Genomic DNA, 20,243 nt, shown 5'->3' with positions numbered 1-20,243 from the left:
CTGGACAGCTACTGGTCAGGAATGATCTATGCTTTTCTACCATGGGTATTTCCAGTGTTTCTGGGCTTTGCTGGTTGCTTGCCCCCATCCCCACCACACCCCACCTTTTTCTGCTGTACATGTTGTCACGGCAGGGTCCTGCAGGAGGGCCGTGATCTCCTCAAGGCCCCCTTCCCGTGCCAAGTTGGCCCAAGGGCACTCTCAAATTCTCGCCCGCCACATCTTTGATGTTCCAGTACATTAAAGGGGGCTGCCTTACGTCTTCTTGGACACGGTTCGCTGTAACCTCTGGCCCCGTGGACTCCCAGACCCCTCGTGAGTCCTGACCTGCAAATGGGTGCTTCGGGCACCCTAGCCTTATGGGCTACGCGTGGCTCCAATCACCCCTTTCACCACGCCCCAAGCCTTGCAGCTGGAATAGACGTTGTTCGGTCTCTCTCTCTCTCCACTCCCTCTCTGGCACTCGGGCTCTCGGCAGCCCTGTCTCTCTCTCTCTCTCTTTCCATGCCCTCTCTCAGGGCCTTCTCTGCCATGCTGCCTCCTCTCTGGGGCTCTTCTCAATAATGCTGCCCCCTCTCTGGGGCTCACCATGCCCGCACTGGGGTTTCTCAGCAACACCCCCTTCTCTGGGGCTTCTCAACTGCCCCTCTCTGGGGCTGGGGTCTGTACACCCTGAATGCTGTGCCCTCACTGGCTCTCGGGTCCCCACACCACTGTGAGTCCCCTATGAGGCCTCCTCCAACCCCTAATAGCCTCACCCAAACCACCGGTGTAACAAACAGTAACACAAAATCGAGCCTCTTGGCTATAACTTAAACATAAGCCACCCAGCTATAATCACGCTCAAGCCTATCGGGAGTTCTTCATCCCACAGTAGCCCATCAGGCTTCTCTTCTCCTCCACAGCAGACAGCTCCTTCCTCCTGGGCTGCTGGCAGGGAACTGCCTCTGGCCTCAGCTCCTGCAGTTTATAAGGGAGCCAGGCCCTGCCCCTTTCTGGTCAGCTGACCTCCTGGTTGCCCTGGCAACCCACAGCTGGGCTCCTTATTCCCTGCTAGGGCTCCTTCCTTGGCAGTTTCCCCTCTTTAGGAGCAGGGCACCTCAGTACCCTGTGACACATGTCAGGGTGTTTTTAAGCTTCCCCAGAGGCACTAGATGTTGGCTACAGACATGGACTGGTGCTGCCTTAGTCGGGGGGGGCACGTGCCCCCCCCCAGTGACCAGTCAGTGACCGGGGGGGGCGGGAAATCCCTTCCATGGACAGTCTTGCTGACCAGGATGGAATCCTCCCCCCACTCAGCTGATCCCGTTGATTGTGGGGGGTCCACCCACAACTGATCTGGCTGACTGACGGGGGGGTCCCCCACAGCCAAACTTACCAATGGTGCGGAGGGGCCCCATGTCCAATCATGAGGCAGCCAATCGCTGTGACTGCTTCTGGGAGTGCCACAGTGCTCTCACTCCCCATCCGGCACTTGTGGAGGGGGGCACCAGCACTCCTGCCTGCACCCCCTGCCCACTGCCTAAGCGGGGAATACGGCTAGTCAGGGGGTACACCAGCACTCGCAGGGGGTACACGTACACCCCCATGCACCCCCTATGCATTGCCATTGGCTACAGGCAGGACTGGGGACTTCAACTGAGGTGTGCTGATTCTCCTGTTGGAGCAAAGCCAGAGGTTCCTTACAGAGGGTCTTGCCTCTCCACTCAGGGTCAGACTGATGACCATATTTGAGTCAGGAACGAATTTTATCTCATGGTTAGATTGACGTGGACTGTGGGAGTTTTTGTCTTCCTCTGTAGTTGGGGCATGGCCCTCTACCTGAGATCTCTTTAGCATATATTGACAACATATAGAAGCCGGATATTGGCTGCTGTGATTCTCCGCTTTACATGTGGCAGTTTATGGTGTTAGGTCTATGTTGTGTCACGGTTGAAGGTAGTCTTATGGGGAGTTCAGTTTATGGTTGTATGAGATGGTTTGAATAGGCATTATATTGCCTCAGGGAGGGGGTTGGGCTAGATGACCTCTGGAGGTCCTTTCCAATCCTACTTCTCCATCGTGACTCTAAATCAGTGGGAGAGAGGAAGGAAAGATGGCAAGGATTTTTTTTTCCTTTCTAAATATGTCAGACCTATCCAACTGGTAGTCTGCCAGGAGTCAACATGGGGCCCTTGGCTCCCATGCAGCCACTGCTCTCTCTGTTGTACCAGCTGCTGCTGCAGCCAGGATCTCCAGTATCCCCCCTCCCTTCTGGCTTTTGCTTCCTGCCTCTGCCCCAAGGAACATGGTAGGGTAGTTCAGTGTAGCATGGCACAGTGCAGTCTGAAGCATCAAGGGAACCCATGCCTGGGAAGGTTGAGTGGGGGCTGCCTGCACATGCATATCCCCTCTCACCTGGTGTAGGGGTCAGTGGGGCTCAAAGTGTATAACAGTGGGGAGAAGGCTGCCTATACTCATTGTACAGTATGGTAGTGGGAAAGGGACACTAGCATGGTGTGAGCCCACAAGTGCACCCTACATAGATGTGTGGCCCCCAGTTGTTTAGTGATTTTCAATCATGGCCCACAGCATCCTGGGATGTCTTGAGATCCTTTCAGGGGTGCCTCAGCATACCACATTATGTTAACACTGTTTTATGTACAAACATGATTTATAAGATAAATTACCCAGAGGTGTCAAACAGGAATCAACAGTGTCAAAAGCACACTGACCTAGTGTGGTCTGTTGCAAAGAATTCAGAAAGAATTGCTCTATTATTTTTCTCTGGTCAAAAATGAGTTTAAAAAAAAAAAAGCTATCATTTTCCAAGGGATGCCTTGAATCTAGTATGTGGCGCCTTAAGTCTAACAAGTTTGAGAACCACTGACTTAGAAGTTAAGCATCCCTGATAAGTAATTGATTTCCTTCAAGCCTTTCCTATTTGAAAATAGATTACTTTCTATTTTATTTGCACCTGGCCTGCAGTTGCTCTTTATGATCTCATTCCATATATCTTGTGGGGGTTTTCCCCCAATTACTCTGGACTACATTTAGTCTTTTGCTCAGATGCCTAAATTTAGGGACATATAAATGTAGTCACTTTAGTCATTTTGCAAAACTCTTCAAATAGTACAAGATTTTGCCAACTTATTCCAAGTTCAGGAATTGTTTTTTTATAGCCACTAAGAAATTTGATTGGTTTTTTTTCCAAGGAGCAAATAAGTTTTAAAAACAAAATGAAGTTGATTTTTTAGCTAAAGTAGCTGGTGTTTTACATCACAAATAAAACACAGCTTGCTAAATCTAAGATGGTCAAAATAAATACCTTAAATATGGAAGTAACTACTAATTTCTGCTTCAAGAGAATTTTACACTTCCATCTATTTTTTAAAGATTCCTCAAAGTCTGTTTTTCATTGGGCTCACTCACTGTTCTCTCGTGGGGTTGTTTTGTGTTTTTTCTGTAAGTTGAGAAAAATATTCACATTAATGCCTGACTTATAAAATGCAAGGTCTGAAATGCAATAAATCCAGAACACCTTTGTAAGCAACATTCAGAAAATGATGGCATTACAACTGAGAATGGGCTTTTAATGCAAGTAAAGACTAAGAAAAAAAAATAGATATGAAAAAATATACACCTTAGCATTTCTAGAGACGCTACTGTTACCACATAAAATAATTTTCAAGCCACTAAAAACAGGAGTTTAGAAATAAGTGATGGTAATAATAATAATAATAATAATAATAATAATATTTTTAAAATCTGCTTAGTGTTAACAAAATTTGATCCAAAATAACAAAATGTATAGCAGTAAACATGCTACAAGGATGTTTCAGAAAGTAACATAACAGCAATTTCAAAATCAAAACATTTTGTCTTTACTAGACCACATCACTTCTCTACATAGTTGTAAATGATGGGAGCAGTCAACAATGCTGCCATCAGGTTCCGCACTCATTGCAAACAAAATGGTTTGATTTTGAAATTGCCATTATTTTCTGAGACACCCTTGTATAACACTGGTTAATTTAGAATCTTCTAATTTTTTTCTTCTCAATTGTGTCAGTAAGACTTTAAACCCAATAGAGTGAAGAGCCTGAGTAAAAATGTACCTCTCATTATGTTCATTTAGTTTAAAACAATTAAATACATATTTTCCCCAAATACTAATCATGACTATCATTATGATGAGTACCGGTTAAAAAAAAAGTTGTGAATGGGAATGTGGAAGCTCCCTTCTGCCCCCGCCCCAGCAAAAAAAAAAAAAGTATGTGTTGGTTACTTTGGTTCTGACTGACTCAAAGCCAGGAGTTCTTCAAGGCATTAGCTAATTTCTTGCCAACATTAACTACTTAATCAAGCAACTTACCAATCATGAAAAAAGAAACAGGGGATATGAAGACTGAGCCTCTGTTGTTGGAGAAGCCATTGTATGCTGCTGAAAATCACCAATGCAGAGTTGAAAATAAGATGCTGGAAAAGCACCTCAACAAGCTTGAAAATAGTTGATGAAGAAATAAATGGCAATCATCAGGACCCCAGAATCTTCTTTGAATCCTGGGTTTCACAACTGGTAGACCTCAAAGTAAAAATAAATAAATAAATAAATAAATATATCAATAAATAAATAAAAGGTGGATAAACTATCTATAAAACTATATCTCAAATCTTAAATATCTCAATTTTAAAAAGTATCCAACATTGACCAGTTATGTCTATCCTGAGGACTGCTATTATCAAAATTAAAATATAAACTATTGCATCATAGTTATATTCTAGCATCTGAGATGCCATAGAATTTTACTACTGTTTAAGTAGAGAGATCAGTGATTTTTCATAGACCAATATGTCTAGTCACATATCTATTACTATTAGGGATGTAAAAGTTTAACAATTAATCATTTAACCAGTAAGCCCAGTGATAAGCAGCTAGCTTACTGGTTATTGTTTAGCAGTGCAGTATGGCAGGGAAGTGGGGGAAGTTAAGCCACCCAGTTCCCCAGCAGGAACTGAAAGGCAGGTCAGGCAGGAAGGAGGAGGAGGGGAGGGGGAAGGGGTAGTAGTACTCATAGCCTATGAGGTTAAAGAGGAAAACAGAAGTGGCCTAATGACTATTCAATTAAGCAGTTAGCTGCTCCTTCACAAGTGCTACCTTCCTCTCTCCCTTCACAGGTCTTCACCTGGGCCATGCTGTCTGGTTAGCCATGCCACTGCCTCCCCCCACCAACGGGCCCCAGAAGTGGCTCCTAGCAACAGCTGTGTCTGATTTTCTGTGATACTGGTTAACTGTCCAATACATTAGAAGATAGAGGGATAATTTTTCAATGACATTTATATCTCTAATTACCAATCTAGATCCACAGAAATAAACTACTCAAACTATTTTCATAATAAATTTTGTTTCTCCAAAACTTTTTTTTTTTTTTTTTTGGCAGAGGTGACTTAAATGTGCAACTAATCCTATCTTCAATAATTTGTGATTCTGTTTACATTTTTACATCCAGCCAAAATGAAGATTTTCCTGCTCAATGACCTGAAAACATTTGATTCTCCAAAAGATAAAGTCTTCCTTTACGAATTTGAGCATGGCTCACTGAGGTCAAATACCTGAAGACTACCCAGTCATAACACAAGTTTATACATTTTATTACATATAAAAAGTTTTCAATGGATAATAATTCTATTTGCCTGATTTTATTAATAGCTTATTTACTTTTAATTTTCTTTCCAAATCTAATTTGCACTCAAAAGTTTTTCTTCCACAAGGTTATATTTCCTCCTACTTTCAAACATTCCCTCTTCCTAGTTTCTGGACAGGTTTGGAGAGAGAGTTTTCCTGGCTTTCAAACCAATTTTGGATAACTGAAATATACACTGATGTGATTCATCAACCTTAATTCTATTTTACCAAGGCTGACTGGATTATTAGCTAATGCTAATACAGGGGACAGGAGTGGTGCTTCACTTTACATACACAACTAGAAGATTTCCAGTTTATTTCTAGTTTATGACAGCAATTATTCATGAGATTCAAGCACTGTTAATGCAATTCACAATTATGTTGCAAATCTTTAAATACGATCAGATTTCAAAATGCAGCCTGAAAAAAATAATTTATTTCCCCTTATCCCCTACTTCTTGACTGACCACATTTTAATAAACGGAGAACAGCATTTTACAAAAATGGATCAGATTCCTGAAGACTTCAGCTCCCAAACAGGGATGAAAATAAGGGGTAACATTTTCAGGAAAACCCAGCATGTCGGGTGCCTTAGGACTGTCTAAAATCTACCCAAGGGTGTCAGATTAACAACCCTAGATCTTTAAATTTTTTGAAAACCTGACTCTACATGCACAAGTTTTTTGGGTTTTGTTTTTTTTTAAGTATGTGGTTTTATACTTTCAGTTCCAAACAGATGTAGTGTTATACCTCAGAGATTATAGTATTTAAGTGTGGGGAAATGTTTTCTGTGTGCATGCATGATTATCAAATTATAATGTAATATCTAATTATTATTTTCAGAACCATGAATGTGAATAAAGCAAGTAAATTAAAAGTTGTGCAACTACACAGTTTGCAGGACGAGGCCATTATCTTATAATCTTATCCTTATACCCATAACACCCCCACATTGTTTGGCAGGGTCCGACTTGCAAGAGCAGGGACCAAAAAAATAAAACCAAACCAAAAGAAAACCAACAACCCACACACACTTCTATGGATTCTAAGAGAAAGTGACAAAAGAAGGGACATGGGAGTAGGGCTAAAGAGTGGAAGGTTACAATAGTGAAATCAGACCATGATCTGTATTTTAGGCAGAGGTATAGTATATCAGGGCAGCTGTGGTGCATGGGACTACTGTGGGTGTCAGTAGCAAGTCACCACTGTGGCCATGGCTATTTTTACTGCCCTCTACCTCCAAAGGCAACAGGTTTTACATATGAATAGCAACTGTTCTTTCAATTCAGCAAAATCATGCGCTCTTAGAACTCACATAAGTTGTCAGAACAAAGGGTGGAGTGGGAGAGTGCAGCAGGGAAAAAGCATCTACATAATAACATGATATCACATAACTTCCCCATTCAACAAAAGCTTAGGATTTATCAATTCTCTTCTCTCTAACCTGAATCTACCTCAAATAAGGCACAACACTTTAAATCAGTGCCTCGCTACTTGTAAAGCATTTGCAGGGGGGTTCTGTCAAATCACTGACTAGTTTAAGGGAATGTGAGTTAATGATGTTGCGCATAATCACTTAGTAAAATATGACAGCAAGTCACTGGTCACAAAATTTTCTTGCTCATTTTGTAAACAAGGACAAGGAGGCAGGAGAAGGCTGAATAAATAGAGGAAATGGATGTATATATTTATTTTTTTGAAATGCTGGCTCTGAGGAGAACATAGAAGAACCAAAAGGAAAAGAGACTAGGAGCACAGTGGTTGTGCGTGGCAGGTATTACATTTGAAGAAAGAATTAATAGGCTGTGGAAGCACAAAGTGAAAATTAAGAGGATGAGATGCTGATCCGAAACTGCAGCAAAAGTCTCCTTAAGAGTGACTGATTCTCAGGGGCATAGTTTCAGATAGGGAGCCTGTCTGGCAGGCACAAACTATGGCGATAAACAGATGTCATCTTTGGAGTGCGATTAGCTGTGCTGGGATGTTTTGGCATGACAGATCTGCTCTAGTGGTGTCTGCAGATGTCACCCAGGACCACTGTCCCAAAGGATTGGGCCCCTGAAACCCCAGGAGCAGCAGGGGCTCAATCCTGCAGGACAACAGCCCTGGACGCCATGCCCCAACCTAACCCATAGAGGTTTCCCCACTTGTAAATGCACTCTCCAAACCAGGACATGGCAGCCTTATATGAACACCATGGGGATTTGCTGTAGGAGAGATCCCCATGTGATATGGTCTGCTCCAAAACTGCAGATTGTCAGAAACCAGAGCACAGCCGCGTGAAATGCAAAACAGCAGAAATCCCACTACAGAATCAGGCCCCTTCACACCTGTAGAAACATGCTCCAAAAACTACCCTGCAGGTACAGAGCAGAAGCCCAGTTCCCCACTCTGTACAGGCAGACAGAGGCTCTAGGTAAGGGCCGGACACCTGGGGCTGTTGTCATTCAGCTCAGGACCACTGAAGACCTGGAAGCACGTAGGTAGTGTGGCTAGAAAATGCAGGCAGACCTTGTCTTCCTGTGCTCTTGCACCATATGCAAACAGAAGTCTACCATGTAAAGGCAGCACAAACTGTTACTACAAACTGCCACAGCCACAATTTTGGGCATCTGTGATGTGACAAGGAGCATGTTTAGGTTTTGTGATTCTCTACATTTTTTTTCATGGTGGCAAGAGGGTGATGTCTGTTTGCAATCTATATCTTCAATATTTGCACCTGCATTTTGTGCAACTGTTGGCAGATGAAATTAAACTGAGGCTACAACATACAGATGCAGATGTTTCAAGTATGCTTCAGTCCTGCTAGAGCGATCCCCTATTTGAAACAGTGCCCCTGAAAATAAATCTGTCTTAAGAAGGTTTTGTTGCTGTATTCTCCTGGCAGTTGAATAAGGTAGTACAAAGGTATTTGCACCCTCAATTTCAGAGGTTGTATTCCAACCCTATTGAAAATTTAGTACAAAAGGCACTTTACATCTAATACATGACTTTCAGAAATCAATACTTTTTTTTTTCAATAGCCAACACTGAGAAAGTAAAATGAAAATAAGGATAACCCTTCTTATTTTTAAATTGTTCAATAAAGTAGCAATAAGCAAAAAGTTCAACGATTCAGTTTCTTCCAAAATATCTCAGGAAAACTCTAATAAAACAGAGTTGCATTTCCTTTAGCATCTACATTCTTACTTGTACACATCCTTTAACATTTTTAGCAACACTACATCATGGTTATTAAATAAGCAAGCTCTTGTGAAAAAGGCCTAATCCTACAAATGTTTATGTCTATACCTAAGCACATACTGGGTACAGACATTACACAGTGCACTTTAAGCGCACAGAAAGCCTTTTACACCCATATGCACACCTTAAAATTGACAGATTCTGCTCTAAGTTAACCCTGGATGGATGTGTACTAACCCAAAAGTGCTTTCTGTTAAAGCACTTTATTGAACATCTGTGCCAGATCCGATTGAGGATTAATTTACAGTGTGATCGCTGCCATACCAAGTGGTGTTGTACCGGGCTGCTCTACTCTCAGGTAGAGCTTGTTTGCTCTGCCCAAGCACCAGGCTGGCTCCATAGTGACAGCCTCTCATCCCAGCCCTGCATGTAGCCTCATGGTGGGGAGGGGAGGGAGGAAAGGAGGGCTTCTGTCCCCATAGCTGCCCTGGCCCCGTGGTATGCCATAGCCTGCCAGGCAGCCTGCAGGACAAGGAGTCTGGGGTCTGTCTTCCAATAGCTGCTCCTTCCAGGCTGCCGTGCACTGCTGCTTGGTCAGGGGGGTTGTGGGGGAATGGCTCCAGGGTCTGTGTCCCCGCAGCAGGTCCAGCCAGGCAGCGCCATGCCAGTGCCTGAGTGGGACCACTGTGGGGGAAGGGCTCTGAGGTTTGTGTCCCTGTGGCATCCTGGTCAGGCCATGCTGAATTGCACTGCAGCTGCTGGCTGCAGCTGTCAAGAGGCCCCAAAACCCCATCCAGCAAGCCACACAGTGAGGGCGCTCTATTCTTCTCCTTCCTCTAGCCACTGCTGACCTTTGCCAGCTGGCAGGGAGACAGGGCTGATGAAAGGGGATGCTATGGCAGCCTCCTGGGAGGCATTCAGGAGCCCCCCTAATGGTTATTGAAGGCAGGCTGTAAGCCCCCTGCCCCACCACCACCACCAAACAGCAAATGTCTGTTCACTCAGCTCTTGCCCTAACTTATAGAGCTTTAAGTTAATTGTGGTAAATACATAACTTAGCTATAAACAGACCCACTTAACTTCAGTAAGGCTGTTAATATGTTAAACGTTAATCATTCATTACTAAGCATGTCATATTTTAAACCTATAACACTACATATAATGTTGGAAAAGATTCTTTTCCCGTGTCTCCATGCCTCTCATACCTAAACTTGAAATGATATAAGCTAGATATTTTAGGAGACAGATGTCTGAAACTAGAAATAAAGAACATTTCCCATCATAAACAGCTACTGAAATACAATTTAAAAGTTTATTGCTTAATTATAAAATCCTTATTCATTTAATTACCATTCTCAAAAATAGTTCAGCGAAGTAAAGGGGGCTCTTTTGCAGGATCATATCCATGACCTGCAGTTTAGAAATAATTTAAATATCCAGATGGCAGTAGCCATATCATAAGAAACAAGAAGCATTCATATTGAGCTATTGGCAATATTGTACTGTTTTCACCAGTTTCATTTGAAACAAAGGCCTCCTTTACGTATGCAGGTATAGGCACAGTAGGATCTAATATGCAAGCCACACAATCATGGCTCCTATAGGATTATGCATTAGAACCCACAGCACCTTATTGCTGGTGCAGGGGCTCACCCTGCACTGGGGGACCACAACTGCTGTGATCTTTCAGCCATGGGATGCCTCATGCACCTGTAGAACTGGGAGATCACAGCACTGCCCTGTGGCTTCTGGGACCCAGATCCCACAGATCTATGTGTCCCAGCAACCCTAACGCACTGCCAGGAACCAGTGTCCACAGCTGCCAGGTGCTGCTGGAGCAGAGAGTCCACTAAGCTGTGGGACTCAGTGCTGGCTGTGCCTACATACACAACCCAGGCGGAGATATAACCTGTAGAGAGGGCTAAAATGTACATATTAACGCTCTAGATCTTCAAGCATTTCATCACATCTTCTGTAAACGTTGTTTTATTATTAATGCAATAATACTAGTGTAGTGACAGATATTCCATTAATTATCAATGACCCATAAATCCTATCTTCACTAAACTTTAAATAGAAAAAAAACTTTTTAAAACATCCTATGCCAGGCCCTAAGCCCATTATATTTCTGAAGGTAAGTAATTTAGTCAGACTAATCACATTCCTCAAAGATCAGAAGAACAATATTGCTAGCTTTAGTAAAAGCAACATTCAATATATATATATTTAGCATGCAAAAAATTATATCTAGAAATTTCTATCATTATCCAGATAATGAGGCAGTTTCAGTCACTAATTTCACTTGCATTATAACAGAAGAATTTAGGTTCAAGATTCACAATAAGCTAAAATTTACAAAATTGGGTTGGGAAGTCTGCATGCTTCAGGAATTCCTTAACAAAATTATCAGAAATTAATTAGATATACCATAAACACAGTCATGAAGAGTGACAAAGCCACAATAACTTCTAATTTGCATTATTTACTTTTAAAAGTCTGAGCCTAAAGAAATAGAAAAGGGGACTTTTCAAAATAGATACCATTACAAGGTCACAACGCAATTTTACCTGCAGGTATTTTGTGCCATTACCTTTATGAGCAACTATCAAATGTTACTGGTGAAAACTGGAAAACAACAAGCTTTCTGGGGGAAAATGCTTACATAGGTTGAGTTATCCTGCCCAGGTTACACATATTTATGGTACATGTATAGCTCTCAAACTGTATAAGTGTAGGCACAAGTTTTTGTATGCATCTAGACACACACACGGTCTATGGAATAGTGAGTGAGGGAAAAAGCAGCTAAGATCAAAAAAGATCAAAGAATCCATTCATTTTTAAATTAAATATACATAGAGTGACAAATCCCTAGGGTGTCAGGGTGCTCCCTGAGATGCACCTTAGAGCTGTATAAATCTATTGGTCCCCACGACTTGGCTGAATGGATATGCCCGGATTATTAATTTATCCAGAAGTAACAATTTACCACAGGCACTTTATTAAAGAAACAAAAAAACCCCCAAAAGTGTTTATTACAAGGAAACACAAATGGTAAAAAAAAGAAAACATGATCAAGTGTTTTGCTTTACTATACTCTTATCAAATCTGACAAAATCCTTATTGTATGTTTACATTACTACTTTGCTCACATAACAATCTTGTCAAAATCTCCCAGGTGCAACCTCCCCTCAGTCACAGCTAGTTCCCTTAACTGGGGACCTCCGTTTGCCTCTCTCCTTCCTCTCTAGCCAGTCCATAACAGTTACTGCCCCCAAACCTACCTTCAGAGGAGCCAGAGAATCCTCTAGAGTGTTTCTGCCTGTGCATTCACAACACATAGTATATGCTTTTAATACATGCCATATTCACAAGTGGCTAAGTAAGTAGGATAATGATTGCAATTTAAAACTTAATTGTATTCCTGTACATTCTGGGACTTGTATTATATGGAATCTTCATAGAAGACCTGCAGCTGTTACTATTGTCAGTAATCTATGACCTAATTTTACTATTTTTTCCCCTGGACATTACCTGGATGGAGATGGACAAGAAAGGCTCAGATTGCATTCATTTTTCAGAATCAATATTGAACTGATATACCAGAATGGCGCTAGGAATACTTTAGCTTTTGAAGATGCTATTCATTCAGTCAAAATATGATCTTCAATTTATGGCATACAGTCATTCTTCCTGCAGGATGCTGAATTAGTTGTATAGTGTATCCATAAAGTTCCACATCTCTGAAATAGGAATGTGAGCATGCACAAATGTCAGATGCTATGGACAGGGTGGTTGTACACATATATAGATCAGTGACACTCAACCTTTTTGTCCCATGAGCCAGACAGGCAGTAGCCCTCCCATCAGAAGACCAGATCCAGCTGGTGGGCCCGATCCAGTTGTGCAGAGGAGGCCAGGAGACATCCTGGCCCCAATCCAGTCATGTGGGGAGGGAGTGAGAACAGCCCAGCCCCAAATGTGTGGTGCAGGGCTTGGGAATTTGGCACCAAGAAAGGACTGGCAGTATTAATTGCCACTGTTGTCTCACTGCCAAACTTCCTGACCCCTGCGGAGTCCCATGGGCTGGATGCCATTGCTCTATGGGCCAGATTTGGCCTACAGGCAGGGAGTTGAGCACCCCAATACAGATGGATCAACTAGATCCTGAATTCTGATTGCAATGCAGTTCTTTAAAGAAAACTGCAGTTTTGCTGAAAGAAGACACTAATTAAAAAAAAAAAAAAACCAGAAAAAAAAACAACCCCAAAGTTTATTGCTCCAGAATGTATTGCTCCTGGGTGCCCCATTTAATGTGGGCCTGGGAGCAGTAAACTCTGGAGTTTATTTGCTGTTTGAATGTGTCCCTGGGAGTGCAGCACATTGAGCAGGGTTAGAGCAGCCCTGGCTGGCAGGGGGCTCTGGGAGTCAGCCTGGGGCTGCTCCTCCCCAGCAAAACATGTTGCGGAGGGGCTGGCTGGGGCACAAGGGTGCTTCAGGATGGGGCTAGCCAGCTATCACCTCCATACAGAAACACCCTCATGCCCGACCCAGCCTCTCCAGTATCTACACATGTGCTGCTGCAGTGTAGTACTTGTATCTACAAGTACTATCCTGCTGCAGAGTAAATTAATTTACTCCAGTCTAATATGGGTGCATGCCACAATGATTACTGTGCTGCTAATTAATCTACTGCACAGTAAATGTCTTGTGTAGTTACATCCATTTTGTCTACTTTTTCTTCAGACCTGGAGAAGAATGCATTACTTTCAAAAGCTTTTTTAAGTCTATCCCAACCATGCAGCTGATCCATTGAAAGATATCACTCACAAGAATGTTTCCCTCTTGCATATTGCTCTTACATATATTTTATTTTTTCGCTACTTAGCGTCCAGACCACTTCTGAAATATTTTAGTCATTTTGTCTGGCATACATGGGCCAAAGATAATGCAAGAACCTGATTTCCTTTTTCCATTGGCAAACTGTTTCACTGAGAATTTCTTCCTGTTTATCATTTTCTGGGAATGATTACATTTGCTGATCACAGATGGTAGTAGAAAGCTAATCTGACTATTTACAATTCCCTTGTGCTCCCTAAATGGCAATTAAAATAAAAGTTGTGTTAAGATTGCCTTATCTCATGAAATGCACAGACGATTCATTCTTGTTTTATTACTCTTACTTCCAACTAGAATAAACCAAGATTGTGAAAGTAAGGACTTATACCAACCGGAAAAGGGAAAAAAACAACAACAGAAAAGATGATGGAAGGGATATTGTTTTCTAACTTTTTCATTACAAAGTCACAGATACCCTTTCTAGCTGCAAAAAACCTTTATGCACTGAACCACCTTTTTGTTTCCATGGCTTAGCCAGAATGCTATAGAAAAAAATCCACACCTCTAAAGAATTGACAGCCAAGAAAAAAAACCTAAATATTTCCATATAGTTTGTCTTCAGCACCTTATGGGGTATCTGAATAGCTCTATAAAATCATGCAATCCAGGCACAGAAAGCAGTTTGTATGAAAATACAAATAAGAGTCCATAGAATAAAAATGAGGAGGAAGGATTTTAGTTCCCAATCGAAAATAATGTTACAGGGTGGGGAAAGGTGATTCAATGAGCCTGACTCTCCTGGTACTTAAGAGTAAACCAGTAGAACTTCAGTGAAAATCCTGTTGCTTTCCACCAGCATAAGGGAAGCAACAAAAGATGGCCTAAAATACTGTTTTAGAATATTTCCTTTCTGTTCTTAAATAAAAAATAATTGTACTCTGTTGGCTAAAAATCATCCCTCACCCTATGTTCTGACACACATTGTCTGCCTTGCATGTTTTTCTTGTATTAGGCAGTTTGTAAAAGAACAGTCGGAAACTCAGCAAATCAGTTTCCTCCTGGTTTTTGGAAGCAGCCAGGGCCAGCGATGTTGTTTGACAGCCGAACACAATTATCTCCAGCATGTGAGAGGGAATATTTAGCTTTACAAACACAGGGTGACAGATGGAATTTTCCCAGTTCCTATAGTTGAATGCTGCACTTTGTACCTATTATATTTTGGATTTTCTGGCATTTGTAGGTTCTCTCACTCTCTCTCTTTTTTTTTTGTAATTTCCATATTATATAAAAAATAACATTTTCTCTGCCTATTGACCCACAACAGTAACACTTATCTTTTTAGTTCCACCTATTTCCTTTGCTCATATTTTTACTTTTACTTACATAATATTGCAACGTGAAAATAAATAAATCAGGAGGGATTGGAAAGTCTATTTCACTTTTTCCAGTTAATTCTCTTATTTTTTCCCTAAATTTGCCAAAAAAAGCTCTAATTGCTTATGGATAGGTATTCATTAGGTCCATCTGGGTAAAATCTCCAAAACTTATTATTTGAACATTTAACTGTGCAGGAATGAGACACTGTTGAATTTTGACATGACAAAGCTGATTTCCCTACCGAAAGATAAAATCTTAACACTGAAAGTACTTTACAGTATATAGATTGCAGTGTACTTTCTGAATGTTTCCAGGAACCAGTAGTCCTCTCTCACAAACAAGCATGAGGAGACACACTAAGAACCTTCACCAGGACATGTAGTGACTCAGTGCCAGGGACAGGAAGAGAATCCAAATAGGACAGCGATCGGGGTGGGGGGAAACAATAGCAGTTTTCAAATATTTGAAAGGCTGCCATAAAGAAGAGGGAGAGCAACTGTTCTCCTTTGGTCACAGAGGACATGAGACAACAAATTTAAACTGTACCAATGCAAATTTAGATTAAAACCTAGGGGAAAAAATTACTAACTAGAAAAACAGTAGGACAATGGTACAAGTTGCCTGGGAAGGGGCAAAATGTCCTTCACCAGAAATTTTCAAGAGGCTGAATGGAAATGTGTCTGGAACAGTTCAGGAATAACTGGCACCTCTACCAGAAATGACCCCCGAGGACCCCCTTCCTTCTGTAGGATTACTCCATATAGTCTGGTGCCCAATCTTATGGCCCATGTCAAATCAGTTCTTTAAAGAAGAATATTCTCCCACACTAATACTTCTTTCTCCCTTATAAGATGCTGAAGCTGGGAGTCACTACTAAAGAACAACATTGCCACAACATGCTGCGCAGCTTGCATATAAAACATGTCAACTTTCAAGTGTGCGTCATGATTGACAGCTCATGTGTAAGTCAATATTAGTGCTATTTGTTTTTATGTAAAAAAGGAACACCATTCCTAATGCTGATCAGCAATACAAACAACATCATAAAAAGCAGTGTTTACACTGAATTCCCTGACTCTTTAGCAACAGGAAAATACTCCCTTTATTAGAATTGTCCACCTTAAAACTTCAATGCCAACTTCTCTCCTGGTTTAATCTAGCTTTTGCTGACATAAAGACAGGCACAGGCCCATTAGTTGTGGAAAAGTCTGCCAGTGGGAGATTGCAGTGACAAGAGAATAGATCTACACTGAAAGAACAAAAGTGGAGGAACTGCAGGTAGCCAGTAGGCACATCTACACATGTGCCTGAATGCACAGTTGCTTTAACAAGTACTAAATGACTGTCCAATAACTGCCATTACTACACAGTCCCAGTGGCACAGGGGTTGTTTTCGACCCTACTGCATAGTAGCAATGAGCTACTGTGCTGTAGCTTGTTGCTACTGCACAGTAGTGTTAGCATCATAGTTGGTGCCCACCGATGCTATGTCACTATAGTGACGAGGTATGGCAACCTAGCATCTCATGCAGATGTGCTCAGTGACGTTTACAGGGGTCATTAATGGCATAACTAGAGTGGAGTAACTGTAGCAGCACCCTTGGGCACCAACTTGGGGGTTGAAGAAAAAAAATGGCTGCTGCTGCAACCACACAATCTATCTCAATTGTGTGTTATGGTGGCAACTGGAAGCTGTCCTGTGTGTGGCTAGTGCCCTGGGCTCCACCTGCATCATTACACCTCTAGGAGTCACAGAATGCATCTACCTGAGACGTTTACAGTTGACTAATTAGCTGTGCAGTGAATGTCTCAGTGTCTACACACGTACCCTTATTAGGCTGAAGTAAATTAATTTATTATACAGCAGGATAATACTTATAAATACTATCCCCAACGTTAAAAACTCTTCAAGAGCACATATGTAGATGCTACCCCAACTGACTGAGATGTTAGGGTGCTTCATGAACAGCACATGGAGCCAGGTCAAAGAAGCCCCAGCTGGCAGGGGCCCTGTGCCAGCCCAAGGCTGCTCTTCCTGGCTCAGTATACTGCGCAGAGGCTGGCTGGGGCATAAGTGAGTTTCTAATGGCTTTGTTATACATTATTTTAGGCAGCTCCTGGAGCTCTTAATCCCTGGACTGTCTACACATTAACACATGAAACTAGTTTTAGGCAGCTTAAAGTTATGCTATTCCGGGACCGATTTATCTCTGATCTATGTAACCCAGCTCATGCTCCATTAACATGTGGCCACTCCCCACAGATTAGCACCCAAACTGCACTTTCCAGAATCCCAGGATGGAGTGTCCCCTCCCCCACCTTCCTGTTCTGTATGGACAAACTTTCCATCCCCTGATTTCTATTTCCTGGGGAGGAGAACCGAGGGCATTCTGGCACAGAGCCAACTCTTCCAACTCCCCTCAGGGATGTGACCTTCCCACTCCCAGGGGTGCAACCCCATGCAAACACCTTGCAGAGCACATGCCAGCTAGCCAGGTCACATGACACAGATGGGTTCAGGAGTGGGGAGAGAACAAGGTAGAGGTCTGGATACGGTCCCCATGATCTAGGGCTTCCTTCCTGGGACAGGGGCAATAGCTCCCCCAAAAGCACCTTCCCTTATGCCTCCCACCTCCTAGCCACTCCAAGAAGCATGACTAGCACCCACCACACCTAAATCCCAAATACCAATTAGTTAAAAAATGAGGTTTTCTTCAATTTACTTCCTTTTTATTTCTTTTTAAAAGGCTCACCAGCCCTGTAGTGGCAACTCACAGCTGTACTTCCTAGTCAGGCCCCTGCTCACCAGCCCTGTCACAGCAACTCAGAGGTAACAAGGCTCTAAGAAGTAGGGGCTTAACACTGATTCTGGTTTCATGGCATGTTATAAACCTACCTAATTCCTGAATTCTTTCTATACATGAAAGGTGAGAATACCACCCCCGCCTTTCTTTTGATAGGCCTTGATTTCCCCATTATCAGCTTATTTTCTTCTGCTAATTGTTTGCCTGCAAGCTGTGGCAATTTCTTTCTCCCCTTTGACAAATTTTGGTTTTTTTTGTGGGTCTTCTCCATGGTAGGTATGTGCTCTAATCATCCAAATGCATCTATAAGCTTTTTGTTTGGGGTGGCAAAGGAAAGAGATCTATCTGTCATGTTCTCCCCCCACCACCACCAAAAAAAAAAAAAAAAAAAAAGGGAAGGAATTTATTTTTGCTTTGCATAAAACAGGATGAGGAGAAAATAAAATCATCAGACCCTCATTTCACAAAAATGAAATCCTCATTTTCCAGTCATACCTACTAATAAAGCATGATGATATTGTTAAATTGTACCCTTAACAATGAATAAACATCTTTGAAATCTGTAAATAAAAAAATATATTTGTTTTTCAGATGGGAAGGATGGAGGATGCTGATTCATCCTCAGTCCATCATTCTTGGCATTCAAGTAATTTCTCAATATCCTCCACTGTTTCTTAAATAAGCAAAAATGAATCAGATCTGTAGATATAATAAATGTACAGGCAATTATTTCATTGCTATAGCAGCTACTTACTGTATTACAAAAAAAAACAGCAACAGCTTGCCTCTACTTTTATAAGATTTGTCTTATAACTATATCAAGGATTTTGTAATATTGGCCAGACAGTTAATTTTCATGTTGTGTAACTTTTGGATGCAATCAAACTAGCTATTCAAAATTGAACTTATTTGTTATATTTGAACTAATCCAAATTAAAAGCAAACTGTTTTTCTGTTTTCTGTATGAATATATTCCTTTAAAACTTCTTTGGCAAAACAAAAAAAAACTATCATAACTAATTTAAAATATTGATCTATAGCAGTGTGTGAACTTAAAAAGAGTATTATGTCTTCAAATTTCTATAGATTGCAACATTGTTTTCTACTATGTATTTCAGAAATAGTTCATAACAGATGAAGTGCACCAGCACTGCCATTACTATTGCTGTTACGAAACTGCAACAAACACCAAAAGAAAAAGATACCAACCAACTATGCAAAAGCAATTGATTTCATATACACACATGTAAATGTTCAAGCACACACTTTGAGTTAAAGAAAGATTTGTCCAAAATTTTAAAAAAAGAAAAGAAATAAAAGGGGAGTATAACCCTCCTCCATACAAATTACTATGAATACTGCATAAACTGTCTTCCCCTCCTCACCTCAATGAAAATTTCAAGTGTCCATAAATTAAGAAATTTAATTTTATTCCTGAAGCCATCATTAAGCTTTCAACTAATAATTAGGGCTGTACAAAGGTTTGGTCACTGGCTCAATTCGGTGACCTAATTTCCAAGTCCGAATTGAATCAGGAGACCCTTTAGTCTCTCTGAATCAAAGCGGAAGCCTCCGAATCAATTTGGAGAGATTTGACAATTCAGCCATAGACACAAGTTTATATGTTTTTTCTATGTACCTTAAGGTACCAGGCCTGGCTCGTGAACGCTGCGATGGTGGGGCAGATGGAGTGTCCCATGGGAGAACAGGGGGCTGCCCCGCGCGCACAGCAACAGACCCAAAAGTGGATAAGAAGTACCCCCATGCTCCTGTGGGATGCTCCATCCACCCCACCATCTCAGCATACACGAGCCATGCCTGGTAGCTTGAGGTACATAGAAAAAACATATATAGCTGTGTCTATGGCTAAATCGCTGATTCTCTGAGTCAGAATCAAATCTTCACATTCAGATTCAGCTGAATTGAATCAGGACAGTGACCTGATTCAATGACTCAAATCACTCTCTCCCGAATTCGGCTGAATTTGATTCCAAATCGAACACTGCCCGCTTCACATACCCCTGCTAATGATCCAAATCTTATAGTTTAGGTATGCCAAAATGAAGTGAGATAAATCTTCATGCTTCAGGGCAGTGATTCTCAAATAGGATGCCATAGATAAATCCAAAGATTTCAAATAGGGATCCTCAGTATCAAAAACATTCTGACCTGTTGTAGTCTGAGTTTTGTGCTGCAGAAGAATTGCTTTATTGGTTTTCCATAGTCACAATATGAATGAAAGCTAAGAACTGGCATTTTCTGAGGGGTACCTTGGGTCTAACAAGATTGAGAACCATTGTTTTAGGCCTCGATCTCATTGTCACAAAAATCAGGAGGGATTCCTTCCCTCTTCATCCCCAACTTCAGATACTGTCTTT

At 41.6% G+C, this 20,243-nt stretch overlaps 1 protein-coding gene across 6 annotated transcripts in view; it reads right to left on the bottom strand.

Annotated features, from left to right (window-relative positions):
* Positions 1–20,243, bottom strand: part of CHRM3 (cholinergic receptor muscarinic 3) — a 528,683-nt gene that overhangs the window by 402,472 nt on the left and 105,968 nt on the right. For 4 of the 6 annotated variants that reach the window (XR_009455961.1, XR_009455962.1, XM_059715730.1 and 1 more), the window contains exons 1-3: positions 4,924–5,026; positions 4,355–4,564; positions 3,308–3,442 (exon numbers count right to left, since the gene is read on the bottom strand). The gene's annotated coding sequence lies outside the window, so the exon portion shown is untranslated. Of the gene's footprint in view, positions 1–3,307; positions 3,443–4,354; positions 4,565–4,923; positions 5,027–20,243 lie in introns of those variants that run through there. The other 2 variants (XM_059715729.1, XM_059715718.1) reach the window with 2 other exon arrangements.

Source organism: Alligator mississippiensis, chromosome 1 (assembly GCF_030867095.1).
Source record: "Alligator mississippiensis isolate rAllMis1 chromosome 1, rAllMis1, whole genome shotgun sequence".
Classification (NCBI taxonomy): domain Eukaryota; kingdom Metazoa; phylum Chordata; order Crocodylia; family Alligatoridae; genus Alligator; species Alligator mississippiensis.
This window is presented reverse-complemented; position numbering and strand designations above follow the sequence as displayed.